Source organism: Sphaerodactylus townsendi, linkage group LG10 (assembly GCF_021028975.2).
Source record: "Sphaerodactylus townsendi isolate TG3544 linkage group LG10, MPM_Stown_v2.3, whole genome shotgun sequence".
Lineage (NCBI taxonomy): Eukaryota > Metazoa > Chordata > Lepidosauria > Squamata > Sphaerodactylidae > Sphaerodactylus > Sphaerodactylus townsendi.
This window is the reverse complement of record NC_059434.1, coordinates 8532877-8547168: the sequence shown is the minus strand read 5'-3', so window position 1 is coordinate 8547168 and position 14292 is coordinate 8532877. Positions and strand designations below refer to the sequence as shown.

The 14292-nt window shown below is 47.1% G+C and overlaps 1 long non-coding RNA gene across 1 annotated transcript in view; it reads right to left on the bottom strand.

Annotated features, from left to right (window-relative positions):
- LOC125439990 overlaps positions 1–13326 on the bottom strand; it is a 40796-nt gene extending 27470 nt beyond the window's left edge. The window contains exons 1-2 of the long non-coding RNA XR_007245614.1: positions 13314–13326; positions 1308–1448 (exon numbers count right to left, since the gene is read on the bottom strand). This is a non-coding gene — a long non-coding RNA (uncharacterized LOC125439990). The remainder of the gene's footprint in view (positions 1–1307; positions 1449–13313) is intronic.
- Positions 13327–14292: the final 966 nt, after the last annotated feature.

Sequence of the window (14292 nt, the reverse complement as noted above, 5' to 3'; positions counted from 1 at the left end):
GTGCACCGTGGAAGGGGCATGGCCGGGGTGTTCCAGGGCATGGGCGGGCAGCTCTGCAGCAGGGGCGCAGGGTGCGTGCGTGCTCCGGGCGCAGTTTCCCCTCACTCCGCCCCTGACTAGCTGTGGATATGCTTGCTTGGTTTTCCAATGTAATAGCAAATCGGGGGGGGGGGGTGTCTAATTTCTAATGAGAGATGCTGGAACTCAGATTGTACAAAAGTATTCTTGATTCTATGGGTAGAATTCTTATTTACTGATGAAGGAAGTTAAGTTAGCACATACTTTCTATTTTCGAATGCTCTGTGAGGGCCTTGAAAACCAACTCTAACACACATGAAACCCAGGGCAGAGCATTATGTCCTCTGTGATTCGGAACTGGGCTGTTTTGCTTATTTTACACACAAGAAATATGAGCGTGCACATGAATGTTTCAATTCCCCCCCCAGAAATGGCATACTAATTATTAATTCTGAATTCAAAGCACAGGTCAGCCGTTCGGAGACCTTTTGGTGCCAGATTTAATAGATTTCTCGTCTCCTTTAGGAGGAGAAGCAGATGTGTCATTTTCCCCGGATGGATAGAAAAACACATTGATGAAGTATGACAGGAGTGTTTTTCTTTTCACTTTGAGCACATGCCGGGAAGGACAACCAGCAGTATATGCCTCCCCACACACCCCAATCAGTTCATCCCAGAGCTTAGGGGGATTCTTATTAATTATTCTGCTTAGCATTTTTGACAGTCACTTGCTTCGCAGAGAATTATCTACCCTAATATTTTAACTTGGCATATCTCAATTACTGCTATCTATGGATACACATTAGAGTTGGAGATTTGGATGGTCCGAATCTGGATTTTGACCGAATCTGCATGGATTCGGATGGATTCGGATATTTTCACCCATGTGAGGTGCACAGCAGCCCTTCAAGGACATTACAGATTGGGAAAACTGCTCAGGGTCTGTTCACCTCCGAGTTGTCAATTCCAGATGGGGAATTTTCTGCAAGTGACATCAAAGCTCCAGTGATAACTTCCCCTTCTGGACCCCACCTCCTTAACAGCTTCCCAGGGAGTTTGGGCATGGCCTTGGCATTCCTCGCTCCTTATGAAAAGGATTTCCTGGATCTGGAAAACAAGAATGTCAAGAAGAAAGCCCTCTCCACAGCAGTTGTCATTGCTGTTTGGTGGAGGAGCATTCAAATGTAGAGGACCCTCTCTGTTCCTGAAGTAAAACAGTCCAGAGAAAGTGCAGCCAACTGATTCTGTACCCTGTTTAAAAAGCCCCATCTCCTTTGTAAACGTCCAACTAGCTTCATCTAATAAAGGTAAAGTTTCCCCTTCAGTCTTATCCGACCCTGGGATACTGCTGCAAGCAGTGGTTTTATAGGCAAGCCGTTTTTGTGGGGTAGTTTGCCATTGCTTTCCCCGACTATTCTTTACCCCCCTAGCTTTACCCCCCTAGCTTTACCCCCTACCAACCAAGAAATGGATGGATGTCTGAGTTGACCATGAGCCAACTGCCAGGATATCCGACCCACAGGGGGCTTGAACTCCTGACCGTGTGAGTGGAACCTCGGTTTTCATTGCCCGTGGAACCTCGGTTTTCATTGCCTCCGGTTTCATCAGTTTCGGTTTTCATCGATTTTTTGAGTGACAAATTTGTCTCGGTTTTCATCGATTTACCTCGGTTTTCGTCGATTTGCAGTAAGGTGCAGGGGTTTGTGGAGAAAAATCACCCGGACAAAGCTGTTGCAGGCCATGTCTGCAAGTTGTTTAACAACAATGTCTTGCCCCATTTCAGACAAATCTTAAAGAGGCATCAGAAACAGACCTCTTTGAACAAGCACTTAACCACTATGCCACATGGCTCCCTAGCAGCCTTTCTTAATTCCGACTCAACTGAATATAAGACAGTACTCGCTTTATTAACATTCATACATTATAATCTGCTATCGTAAAACAAAGTACTATGGATTCTAGTGTGATAAATTTCTCCAACAACTTTTGCTGCTGTTATAACAAGAATCTTTATAAAGGGAATAATTTGCCTTCCTTTACTGCAATCATTTTTCCCACCAAGCAAATGTCCATTAATTCTCTATATTATTCTATTTGTAAATCATCCAGTTTAACTAGTTGACCATTGTGAGAAATCAGATTGTGGACTTGATGGACCACTGGTCTCAACCAGAAGTTGGAAAACCCTATTTATCTATTTTAGGTAAAATATAAAAATGGACACCTTTGAATATTTATTCAATAAATATTTATACATGTTCATATCTGTGTTCATAATCCATGCTTAATCCTTCTTGCAGCACTATTTTTATCTACATATGTAGCCATGGTTCCCAATAACCATGCAACAAAAATAATATAATACAAATAATAATATAATTAAGGACTGACAGGTATAAATTTAAAGTAAGGGAAATGCTAAGCACAGACATCTGTGAAAGAGAAAGAGACTCTTTCCGCACAGGCCATTAACAGCGCCCTGGAGATGGCAAAAATGCCGTCCCCAGGGAGCTGTTCGCACAGGGGACGCAGCTGCTGCGAAGCCGCCGTTTTCCGATCTCGCTTCCCCCACCGTTTTCCGACCTCGCTTCCCCGTTCGAATGGCAGCAGCTCGAAGGCGCCCTCCCTCCCCCCTGTGACCAGTCGACCTACCATCTCATAGCGGCCATCCGGTACATCAGCGAAGAACCTGAGGACATATCCCCCTGTATGCGAAACTTGAATGATCACGCAGAACAGGGGGGCGTGTCCCCAGAACTCAACGATGCGCTCAAACAACCTTAAGAGACAATAAGTCGACGAAGGCAATGGCACCCCGCGGCACCGTCTTCCCAGTTGTTTCTGGGACCGTTCATGCGAACGGTCCCAGGGGTTGGGTCGACGTCGTGTACACCGACCCAACCCCCATCGTGGCCATGCGGAAACGGCCTTTGTGTCCTGATTCAGCATGGTCCATCATGTTTGACTGAATACTTGCTTGGGTAAGTATAGCATTGTTACTTTGTGTATAATAAATGTATTGGTATTGTCATGTTTTAATCATGGTGTTTTTTAAAAAAAAAAGATTTCATGTTGTATATTTTACTTTGTATAGGAACCAGGGTTAAGAATCTGAAAGACTTCTGTGGAATAAGTTAAGATTCTCCTGGGTGATTTAAAGCAAAATACTTCCGAGGAAGAAGCTGAGAAACAAGGAAGAGTTGCAAAACCTTGCCAAGTAGTATCGCTTGGATATTTGAAAAGTTGTTTCGCAAAAGTAGTATTGCTTGGATATTTGTCGGGGAAACTATATATCGCCAGAATCAACAGGACAAGCTGAGCAAAACCATGTACTTTTTGGGTTGAAAAAACAGCCAGCAGCGGAGCCTGCAGAGCAAACGTCTGGGGGAAATGTTCAGGAAAGGAGCAGCAGGCACAGAGAATCCCTGCATCACCATTAATATCAGGCGCAAGAGCTTTAAACTTAGTGGGATGACGTGGTGGTGTGGGGGAGCATTTTTGTTGCCTTTGTGGAAGGTTTTTAAAAAAGATGTTACCTGGATGTCTTCCTTGTGCTGTGCAGAGTGGGCCTACATGGGTTTTTTTAATCCACAGAGAGGGGGGAGGGGGCTCGTGGGGTAGCTTCCTCCACATCCTGTGACAGCCATTTTGTGCCGCATTTTGTGGGGTAGCTTCCTCCACATCCTGTGACAGCCATTTTGTGCTGCACACTTCACACTGTCACAGAATTCCAAATGTGCCCACAGGTGCAAAAAGTTTGGGAACCCTTGGTCCAGACAATTTTGGTTCCACTCTGAACTTTGTAACATAGAACTGAAGACAGCCTTACAGAAACGAGGCCTATTTCCAATTTGCCGATTACCCACAGGGCAGCTGCCACATGCTGGCAGCTTGAGTGCGTTGGGGCAAGAAATCTTGTCCCGATGCACTTTCTCCTTGGTGCATGCAGAGAGCAGAAGCACATCGGGGCAAAAAATCTTGTCCTGACATTCTTTATCTCTGCTGCTCATCAGGGCAAGATTCCTTGGTCTGACATGCTTCCTCTTGCCCTGGCTGTGCTCCCTGCTTTCCCCACAGAAAGCGAGAGTACTTCTGGCATGGCTTTTGCACCAGAGCAGGGCAAGTGTGGGGCAGAGCCAGCCATGGGTACTCTACCATAGTTTCACAGATGAGAAACTCTCCAAGGAATGCTAAAAGTTCCAGAGATAGAAAATTGAGCAAAAAGCTACAGCATTGTCCAAAGGTCATCCTATGCATTTACTTTGACCTTGGGGGACTGAGCCATCTCACTTGGGTATAATGAAGCTCAGTCCGTGTTCGGTTTCTCAAAGAATGAATGAAGCTCCTGAGAATTGTACATCTGAAGAGGGAGGAGAAAAAACTCACTCAGTCCAGTGAAATGTATCCTTTACTGCTAACAGATGTCTCAGTTTTTCTGGCCAGAGGGAGATGCATCTTGCTGAAAAAACTATCTTCGGAGTTTAGAATTCCATCTGGATTTGTCTGGATCGAAGCCCACGTGAAACAGAATGAAGCCTTCTGTTTTAGGAGGCATCTCGTTTCATGACCTGGAGATCTTCCTGAATTACAGCTCATTTCCATAATAGAGAGACCAGATCTTTCAGAGAAAATGGATTCCTTGGAGGATGGACTATATGACATTGCAACCTCACTGAGATCCCTCCCCCGATTCCATCCCCAAATCTCTAGGAGTTCCCCAGCCTGGACCGGGCACCCTTATCTCCTACCCCCCGCCAATGGCCAGGAGAGGGGACCTAGCAACCCTATTCACAAATTGTGTTGAATACTGAACCCAGATGTCCACCAAATGGGGTCATGTGTCCGGAAATGTGGGATTAGCAATGGGCTGTATACACAATCCCAGCAATCCCTTCCAGAAACTTTGCCCCCCCTTTATTTCATTTCCTGCCTCTCGATTTATCCCTTGAAGGCCTAACTCATCCCTTGCTCATCCCTTGAAGGCCTAACTCATCTTCAGGCTCAGAATCAGCAATCCGTTGTTTCAAGGGGGAAAAAGTAGGTGTGTTGTTTTTTCTTCCGTTGCACGTCACCAAGGAAATTCAAACAAATGGCTTGCATCCTACCACTCTGCTCAGCAATCTTTTGATGCTTTCTTCCAGCACATGGAGTCTTCCTCCATCATAAAGTGAACTGAGTTAATTCCATTGTTAGAATGCTCCTTAAGCTGAAAGAAGATTTCAACTGTGGCTGAGCAGAGTGGTGGGAAACAAGCGGGGTTGCCCACTCTGGGTAGGGTTGCCAGGTCCCCCTGACCACTGGTGGGGAATGGAGGATGGGGTTGCCAGATCCAGATTGGGAAACCCCTCGAGATTCGGGAATGGAGCCTGGAGAGGACAAGGACCTCAGTGGGGTACAAGGCCACAGAGGCTACCCTCTAAAGCATCCATTTTCCCAGAAGAACTGATCTCCATAGTCTGGAGGTGAGCTGTAATTCTGGGAGATCCTCAGGTACCACCTGGAGGCTGGCATCTGTATTGCCTGGGAAATATGGTCCAAATCATGACTGAAGATGTCCACTATTACAACTGATCTCCAGGCAACAGAGATCAGTTCTCCTGGAGAAAATGGATGCTTTGGGTGATTCCCCACTGGTTAGAATCCCAACCTAGATTAGAGCCTAGGATTCGTCCCAGCTGACTCCCCACTTGCTGGAGTTCGACCTGGAGTTCGTTTCAATTCACCACTCGGGCACTGGAGGCTGGTTCCCAGTTCTGAGGTACAGCTTTTCCTCCGAACCTAGGTCGAACTCAGTTGGAAGCTAGACAGTGGGGAATCATCCGTGCTTAGCTCTCCCGTTCCAGCCAATCCAAAGAGCTGTGACAGGCATGCATGAACGGCAGAGTCTGTGGGAAAGCGTGCCTTTTTTAATTTCAATGGCTATTTTCAAAGCTATGATGATGCGACCACTCTCCCAATTCTACGTAGCTGCGACATATAAAAACTTTTTTTTAAAAGGACGCACGCTCATGTTTCCCGCCGTAAAACAAGAGCCAATTGGGAACGAGGAGCGAAAGAAGTACTGAAGATGATCCTGTCCTCTGAGCTCGGTTCAAATTGGACAAACTGAGTTGAAATCAGTTGCTGTGGGGAGTGACAAGAGTTTGCCTAGGGTCAGTACCAGTTAAAGGAACCGTGTCGAACCTAAGTTGTCTCTGCAGTGGGGAATAGCCCAATATGACATTGTACAGTACTGAAATCCTTTCATTCTCCAAATGTCTCCCAACTCAGACTCCGTCCACTAAATCTCCAGGTGTTTCCCAACACAGACCTTCCAAACCTTTTGAGGGAGTGGAGGTTGAGGTGGTGAGGGACCTCAGCAGCCTATAGTACCATAGAGTCCACCTTTCTAAGCAGCCATTTTCTCCATGGGAACCGATCTCTGAGGCCTGGAGATCAATGGTAATAGCAGGGGATCTCCAGGCCCCACCTGGAGATTGGCAAGCCTAGAAACAAGCCACAGACTTTGAGAGGGATACTTCATTTAAAATACCATTTACTTAAAATGCCATATTTTTAAGTGAAGTAAAAAAAAAGCTAGATGGCCATTGTGAGTGAATTGCCAACGAGCAAAAGAATTTAGCGAGAATTTCTCCCGTCCCCTAGTTACAAAGACAATATAAACCCAGCATACATAAATGGATAATATTTCTTCTTGGATTTGCTAATCATCCGACATTTTGTTCGATATGGTTGGAAGAAGGCCTTTTTTTCTACATACAAAATGAGGAAGCTACAATAGCATCCAAGTGCGGAGACAAATTGGATATCCTCCTGTTAATTCAATAACACCCTGAGACTTGAAAGCTGTGACACATTATAGCTCTTGTAATTGTCTGGTGGCACTGGGTGAATAGAATTAATTCTCAGTTTAATATAATAAATAAGCTTATGGAAGCCTAAATGGAAAGTAATCCTCCTTTCTTGAAAAAGGCTCGGGGCGGGATTTCATTTCTTTCCACGGTACTCTGCCAACGAGGGCTTTGCTTCTGCTGGATTCTATGTCAGATCTCCCACTGGTTTTATTTCTAAAGCCAATGTTGTGTAGTGCCTTTTATCAGGACCAAAACAACACAAAATAGTGTGAGAGCTTTTTAAAGACAACGGACTCTGGGTTGCATCCAGAATGATGGCACCATTGGTAACCAGCCTACTGTTTTGCAAAGCTGTTTGTATTCAAGCATGTGTCCTTTTTGAATAGGCGAGAGGCCTCCTTCAAGACTGTTTACTGCCTGCTTGAGCCCTTGACTGAGATAAATGATAATCTCCCAACTGTTACGAGCCACAAACTGTATATAAAAAGAATCCTGTCGTTTCCCCCCCTAAATACCAGATTTTCTGTTTGAAATAAAGAATAGGCATACAACAAAGCGGAAGCCTAACCATCGCTTTTTTGATATCTGAAGCTGCTGTTAGGACCGAATTTGTTTAGTGTATCATTGAAGGCTTTCAATTGGTTGTCGTGCAATCAATAAAACTGGCTTAATCCCAGAGGCCTGGACAAAGGCTATAATAGTCCCTATTTTCAAAAAAGGTGACCATCTTGCTCCAGAAAACTACAGGCCAATTAGCCTACTATCAATACTGGGGAAAATTTATGCTAAATTCTTACTAACCAGATTGAATAATTGGGTCGTCTCAAATGGAGTTCTAGGACCCGAGCAGATAGGATTCTGCAAAGGTAAATCTACCCTTGACCACATAATGGTCATTAACCAACTAATAACCAAAACCTGTAATAAAATCAAAAGGCCATTGTATGCAGCATTCCTGGACATCAAGGGGGCCTTTGATTCTGTCCCAAGAGATAAGCTATGGGCTAAACTTGGAAAAATGGGTGTAGAGAATAGATTGATCTCCCTAATCAAGGTGTTACACCAGGGGTAGGGAACCTGCGGCTCGAGAGCCGCATGCGGCTCTTCTGCCCTTGCACTGCGGCTCCACTAGCCGAGCTGCTGGTTTCATCCTTGCCTGCCCTGCAGGCAGCAGGGCAGGCGCACCAACTGCCTGCGGACGGCTGGGCCGTGCCCTGGGGTTTCCCTCTTGCCCGCCCCGTTGGGACAGGGCGGGCACTTTCCCGGCGGACGGTGAGGCCAAGCCACTGGCTTCATCCTTGCCCGCCCTGCAGGCAGCAGGGCGGGCGCATCCATGCGCTTCTCAGAATGAGTGGAGTAAAAGGTAAAAAAAACACAATATATACAGTGTTATCTTTATTTTAAATGTCAAAAATTATTTGCGGCTCCAAGTGTTTTCTTTTCCTGTGGAAAACGGGTCAAAATGGCTCTTTGAGTGTTAAAGGTTCCCTACCCCTGTGTTACACCATAACACAGTTTGTCAAGTCAATTGGTTGTTGTGCGTTTTCCGGGCTGTGTGGATGTGGCCTGGTAGAGCTTCTTCCTAACATTTCACCTGGTAGAGCTTCTTCCTAACATTTCACCTGGTAGAGCTTCTTCCTAACATTTATGGTTGGCATCTTCAGAGGTGTATCACTGAGAGAAACAACATGCTTCCCTCTGTGATACACCTCTGAAGATGCCAGCCACAGATGCAGGCGAAACATTAGGAACGAGATCTACCAGACGACAGCCACACAGCCCGGAAAACCCACAACAATCAAATCTGCTTAGGTTTGCCAACTCCGGCTTGGAAATTCGTGGAGATTTGAAGTCAGTGCTTGACCCCTTGGGGAGGGTAGAGTTTGAGGAGAGGAGTTCAGTAGAAATGTGAGATCACAGGGTCCACCCTCTGAAGCCCCCATTTCCACTGCGGGAATGAATCTCTATAGTCTGGAGATCATTTGTAACTCCAGATCTGCAGATGCCACCTAAAAGTTGGCAATCCTGCAAGAAATGCATGATTAGAACATCAGTCATTTGTGAATGAATTCATTTTATCTACATCTCATCTTTCCAACCTTCATTTCCTTGGCCAGTCATAGACCCTTTTCACACAAATCTTCGAAAACGTTTCAAAAACATTTTCAATCCCCTCACCCTTAGCAAAATGTTTGTTGTATTCATCCCCTGGAAATTTTTCATGTCTGCCATTGTGGGATTGCTGGTGTGGCACCAGCAGTGGCGGAGCACCAATGGAGCAAGGGGGGACGCCCCAGTCGTGCGCCTGTGTGGAGGGTGTATTCCGTGGTGGGCTGGGGGCAGGCAGGGGCATGGCAGGGGCAGGGGTGCACGTGTGCCCTGGATGCAGTTCCCCCTCGCTCCACCCCCTGGACACCGGACACCACACCCAAGCACCCTAGAGGGCTGCGGGAGCCACCTGTGTGTGTGATTGCTCATCTGCTGGGGTAACTGCCCCAAAGGGGGCAAATCCACTGGTGCAAGCCCATACTAGCTCCCCAGCCAATTCACACACACACACACACACACACACACAATCTGGAATGGACCACTAGTTGCTTTCTTGTAGTCTGGAGCTTGGTGTTTTAAAGATCATCCAGTGTGCCCCATCCTTAGTTTCTGGGGTGCACACCCAGCCGCAATTGCTGTGGCTGCTTGTTACTGCTGCCAGAGAAAAACATTTCTAAGAGGAAATGGGATGAAACCTCGGAAGACAATGATCTCCCTCGCTGTTAGGATGACAAAATGAAATGAAAAAGAGCGTTGCTGAGAGAAAACGAGATAGAGAAAATGCCCGGCTTCATCTTCTAGTTCATTAACTCCTGATAATGGATACTTGCCAGAGGAACCTAATGCGTGTATTGTGTTACTGCCTTTATAATTTGTAGTAGTGGTCCTTAGCTTCTCCAACATCTGCTAAACGAACAAGTCTGCCGATCTCCAGTTTCCAAAATGTTTCGTACTGAACGTGCCCCTTGTCGGAGCGAACTCTGCATCTTGCAGCGTTTTATTAAAAAAAGCCAGCACGAAATAGCTCATGTAGCACTTTTCCAGATTGATTTTACTTGGAGGGGCCGGAGCCTGTGACCCATCATACTTGAAAATTGTTTCTGAAACTTGTTGGCGGGGGACGGGGGGGGGGGGCTGAAGTAATTTTTGAGCCTTTCACAATCATTTGCTTCTGTAAATGATGTTTCCTTACACACTGCCAATAACAACGTGGTTACTGGAGTTTATAGAAATATTGATCCCCAGCAGAATCTGGGGCGGATTGAGTGCTTTGGAAGCAAAAATGATAAATTTACAAATCTATTGAGCTACTTTTGTTCACATCGTAATTATATTATATTGAGCTACTTTCGTTCACATCGTAATTATATATATCTTCGAGACCGCATCACCCCATATGTTCCCACACGGCCTCTTCGTTCGGTAGAGGCCAATCTACTGGTGGTCCCCGGCCCCTCGATGATGCGGCTGGCCTCCACATGGGCCAGGGCCTTTACAGCCCTGGCCCCGGCCTGAATGGAGCAGCTCTCCCACTCAGCTGCTCCTTGGGCACCCTCTTGGGACCTTGGTGAGTTCCAAGCTTGGGGGCCACCGCAAGACGGAGACTGTTCCGCCCGGCCTTTGGAGAGTCCAGCCAGCTTGATGGTGCTCTTTACTTCCAGCTGAAGCCCCCTTCCGCTGGCCCCTTTTTGCTTTAGCCCTTCCGCCGGCCTCTACATCTGGGCCTATAACATCTATCTAGACCTACCGTTCTCCCTGGGGGTGGAAGAATTTAATATTAGGCACCGGGCGCCACCTACACCTATGCCTATATTTATTTTACATTTAAATGCTAATGTTTAGCTAGTTTTCGCTGCTTTTATAAGTTTTAGCCTATTTATGATGTTTTAAAATTGTATTTATTATCTGCTGTACACCGCCCAGAGCCCCTCGGGGATGGGGCGGTCTAGAAGCCCAAAGTATAAATAAATAAATAAATAAATATTTGCACATTCTCAGATTTCAGCAAAACCCCTGTCATGCTTGACTGAGCATAAGATAGATAATGACAGTAATCCAGGAAGGGAATCGCATGTGGCAGCCAAATATGGCTTATTAGCATTATTTAGCATTTCTGTACCACTTTCAGTTTTCCACAGACATCATCAGAGTAATCCTTATAATGGCCTTGAATGGCACAGCGGTATCATTAGCCTCGTATGAGATGACAACCAAGGATGCGAAGAGGACTTCTTCGCATCTAGATTGCATCTGCTAGGTCTCGCCCAGCTCAATTATTTAGGGTAATTCAGCAACTTTTGACATTATTGAGTTCAAAACATGATCAATTGGCTGTTAGCTGAGAGGCATTTGTGAGCTTCTTTGCGGATTAAGTCTCGTCCCTCCGCCATGATCTTCCTGCCACTTTTGATATAGTTGTGGAATTTGAGGCTCCTTTGCCATCTTCCAGCCCATTTTTGACCACTTCTCTTTACTCTCCCCAGACAACGTCAACAGGGTCTTAGCTGCTGTGGCGTAGGAGGTTAAGAGCTCGTGTATCTAATCTGGAGGAACCGGGTTTGATTCCCAGCTCTGCCGCCTGAGCTGTGGAGGCTTATCTGGGGAATTCAGATTAGCCTGTGCACTCCCACATACGCCAGCTGGGTGACCTTGGGCTAGTCACAGCTTCTCAGAGCTCTCTCAGCCCCACCCACCTCACAGGGTGTTTGTTGTGAGGGGGAAAGGGCAAGGAGATTGTAAGCCCCTTTGAGTCTCCTGCAGGAGAGAAAGGGGGGAAATAAATCCAAACTCTTCTTCTTCTACTTGCCTCCTAGATTCCTGTCCGCCTAGGCCAGTGATGGCGAACCTATGGCACGGGTGCCAGAGGTGGCACTTGGAGCCCTCTCTGTGGGCATGTGCACACAGAGTTCATCACGGGGTGGAAAATCATCCCCCACACAGACACTCATCTAGGCTGGCCTGGGCCGCTGGGCATGACATGCGCGCGCCATGGTGAGCAAGGAGGACTGGTGCCTGTGCTCCAGGTGGCTGCTGCCTGCGGGGGGTGGGTGCAGAGAAGACAGATATGCTAGAGAGGCACAGAGCAGTGTGCATGGGACTTGCTGCAGGCTAGAACAGGCTGGCCCCTGCTCGAGCGGGTGGGGCGGAGGAAGAGGGGTGGGGCGGAGGCGCTGGAGCAGCACAGGGCAAAACGGCAGGTGCATGCAGAACCTGCTGGAGGCTGGAGCAGGTTAGCTACTGCTCCTCGAAGGGTTGAACAAACAAAACGTGTGCCTTTCTTAACACCAGGAAAACGCTCAGACCCAGGATTTTGCCGATTGCCTGGGCGGATCAAGCCTAGGGTGGAGGAACCGAGATGCATTTAGGATTTTTTAAAAAGCACACCAAGGTCTTTGCTAGAACTGCTTTTATTTTTCTGCTCCTGTTGCATTTTTGTGAGAAGTCAAGTGCTGTGATGACATGTGAAGAAAAAACCACACATCAGATGGCTACTCCACCAATTTTGCTTTCCTGAAGTTATCCCACCCCTCGCACAGCATTCTTGCTTAGGATTGCCTTCCTTGACTGCCTTTTTACTTCTATTTTGTGGTGGGGGGTTATTGGGTTTTGGAAAGTGAAAGTTTTACTTCCCTCTCCCCCCACACCCCTCCTCCTTCCCCCGCCAGACCCCCAGTGTGATAATAGTTTAATTATTTCAGGGAGATTATTAGCATTAAACCTAAGACCTAGTTTTGGAAAAGCAGTGTAGGTAACCCTGTTAAGTGCTGTTAAATCCCACTGATTTTCATGGGAAGAACTAAAGCGCAATCCTTTACCTGGGAGTAAGCTCGGTTGCTCGCAATGGGGCTTGCTTCTGAGTAAACCCTCCTAGGGTCATAATACACCCATTCAAAGGGTTGCACAGTTGCTTCACCAAGCTTACTCCTGAGTAACACGCGTCTCGGAGCCAACCGTTTTTTTCTAAACTAAAACCTCAGTATTCAGGTTAAATTGCCATGTTGGCAGTTTCCGATAAATAAGTGGGGTTTGAGTTGCAATTTGGGCACTCGGTCTCGAAAAGGTTCACCATCACTGGCCTAGGCTAATAAAGGCCAGTGAGGATAAAGTGGGTAGCAACCTGTGGGATATTGCAGAGGCGTATCTAGGCAAACTGGAGCCTGGGGACAAAACCTGAGTTTGTCTCCCCCCCGGTATGGGTGGCGACCCTCCCCCACCACAACCAAACAATGATTTTTTGCACCAGCTCACAAAACACCTCCCACCCCCAGCAAAACATACATGGCTCTCTCCCCACCAACTCTCTTTCCTAATTTTGTCCTCCCACCAACCCTATAATACCCACTTGCACTGTTTTGGAGCAGTTTCTCAGTCTACGTCATAAGGTTTCTCAACCTATGAGATAGGTTGAGAAACCTTATGATGTAGGCTGAGAAACTGCTCCAAAACAGTGCAAGTGGGTATTAAGGATGTAAATCTCTCACAAATCACCTCCAGCAAAACATTTACCAAACAAATGTCACCATCATCTCTCACAAATCACCCTCCACCCCCAGCAAAACGTACATGGCTCTCTCCCCACCAACTCTCTTTCCTAACTTTGTCCTCACACCAACCCTATGAGTCAGTTGTTAACCTGAGAAACAGGTTAACTCCAAGCAAGTGTAAGTGGGTTTTAAGCATGTAAATCTCTCACAAATCACCCCCAGCAATTGATGCAATTCCGCAGGGCCTGTAATGCAGAGCTGTTCTGCCAGGCTTTTGGTTGAGGCCTGAAAAACTGGAAACTGAGGCTGTCTCTGCATGGGCAGAAAACAGTGCCCTAGGGATGGTAAAAACACAGTCCCTGGGATGCTGTTCACACAGCTGCCGCTGCTGTAGCACAGCAGCGCCGCGCTCACCCCTCCCAAACAGCAGGAAAATGCTGCTTTCAAAACTCAATGAGTGAGTTTTTTGGAAAGCAGTGTCTTCCACCTGGTGCCGAGCGAACGGCACCGGGTGGAAGGCGGTGCTTTTCCCTGCGCCGCTTTCCCCCCGCTCTTACCTCCTCTCGGCTGCCATCGCTGTACAGAGGTTAGGGGCTATGCCTCCTGGCCTCCATCCCTGGAGGTGTTGCCATGGCCTTGGGGTGGGATTCAAATAATTTAACAACCGGTTCCGGTGGTGGGAGTCAAAGAATTTAACAACTGGTTGTTTACAAGCGCCATTTTAACAACTGGTTCTGCCAAAGTGGTGCGAACCTGCTGAATCCCACCACTGGGCATTTCCCCTGGCCTCTGTACAGCGGTGGCAGCCAAGAAAAGGTAAAGGCGGGGAAAAAGCGATGGCCCCGTGTGAAGGTGGCCCCCTGTGCTGCTAAGGCACTGGGGTCGTT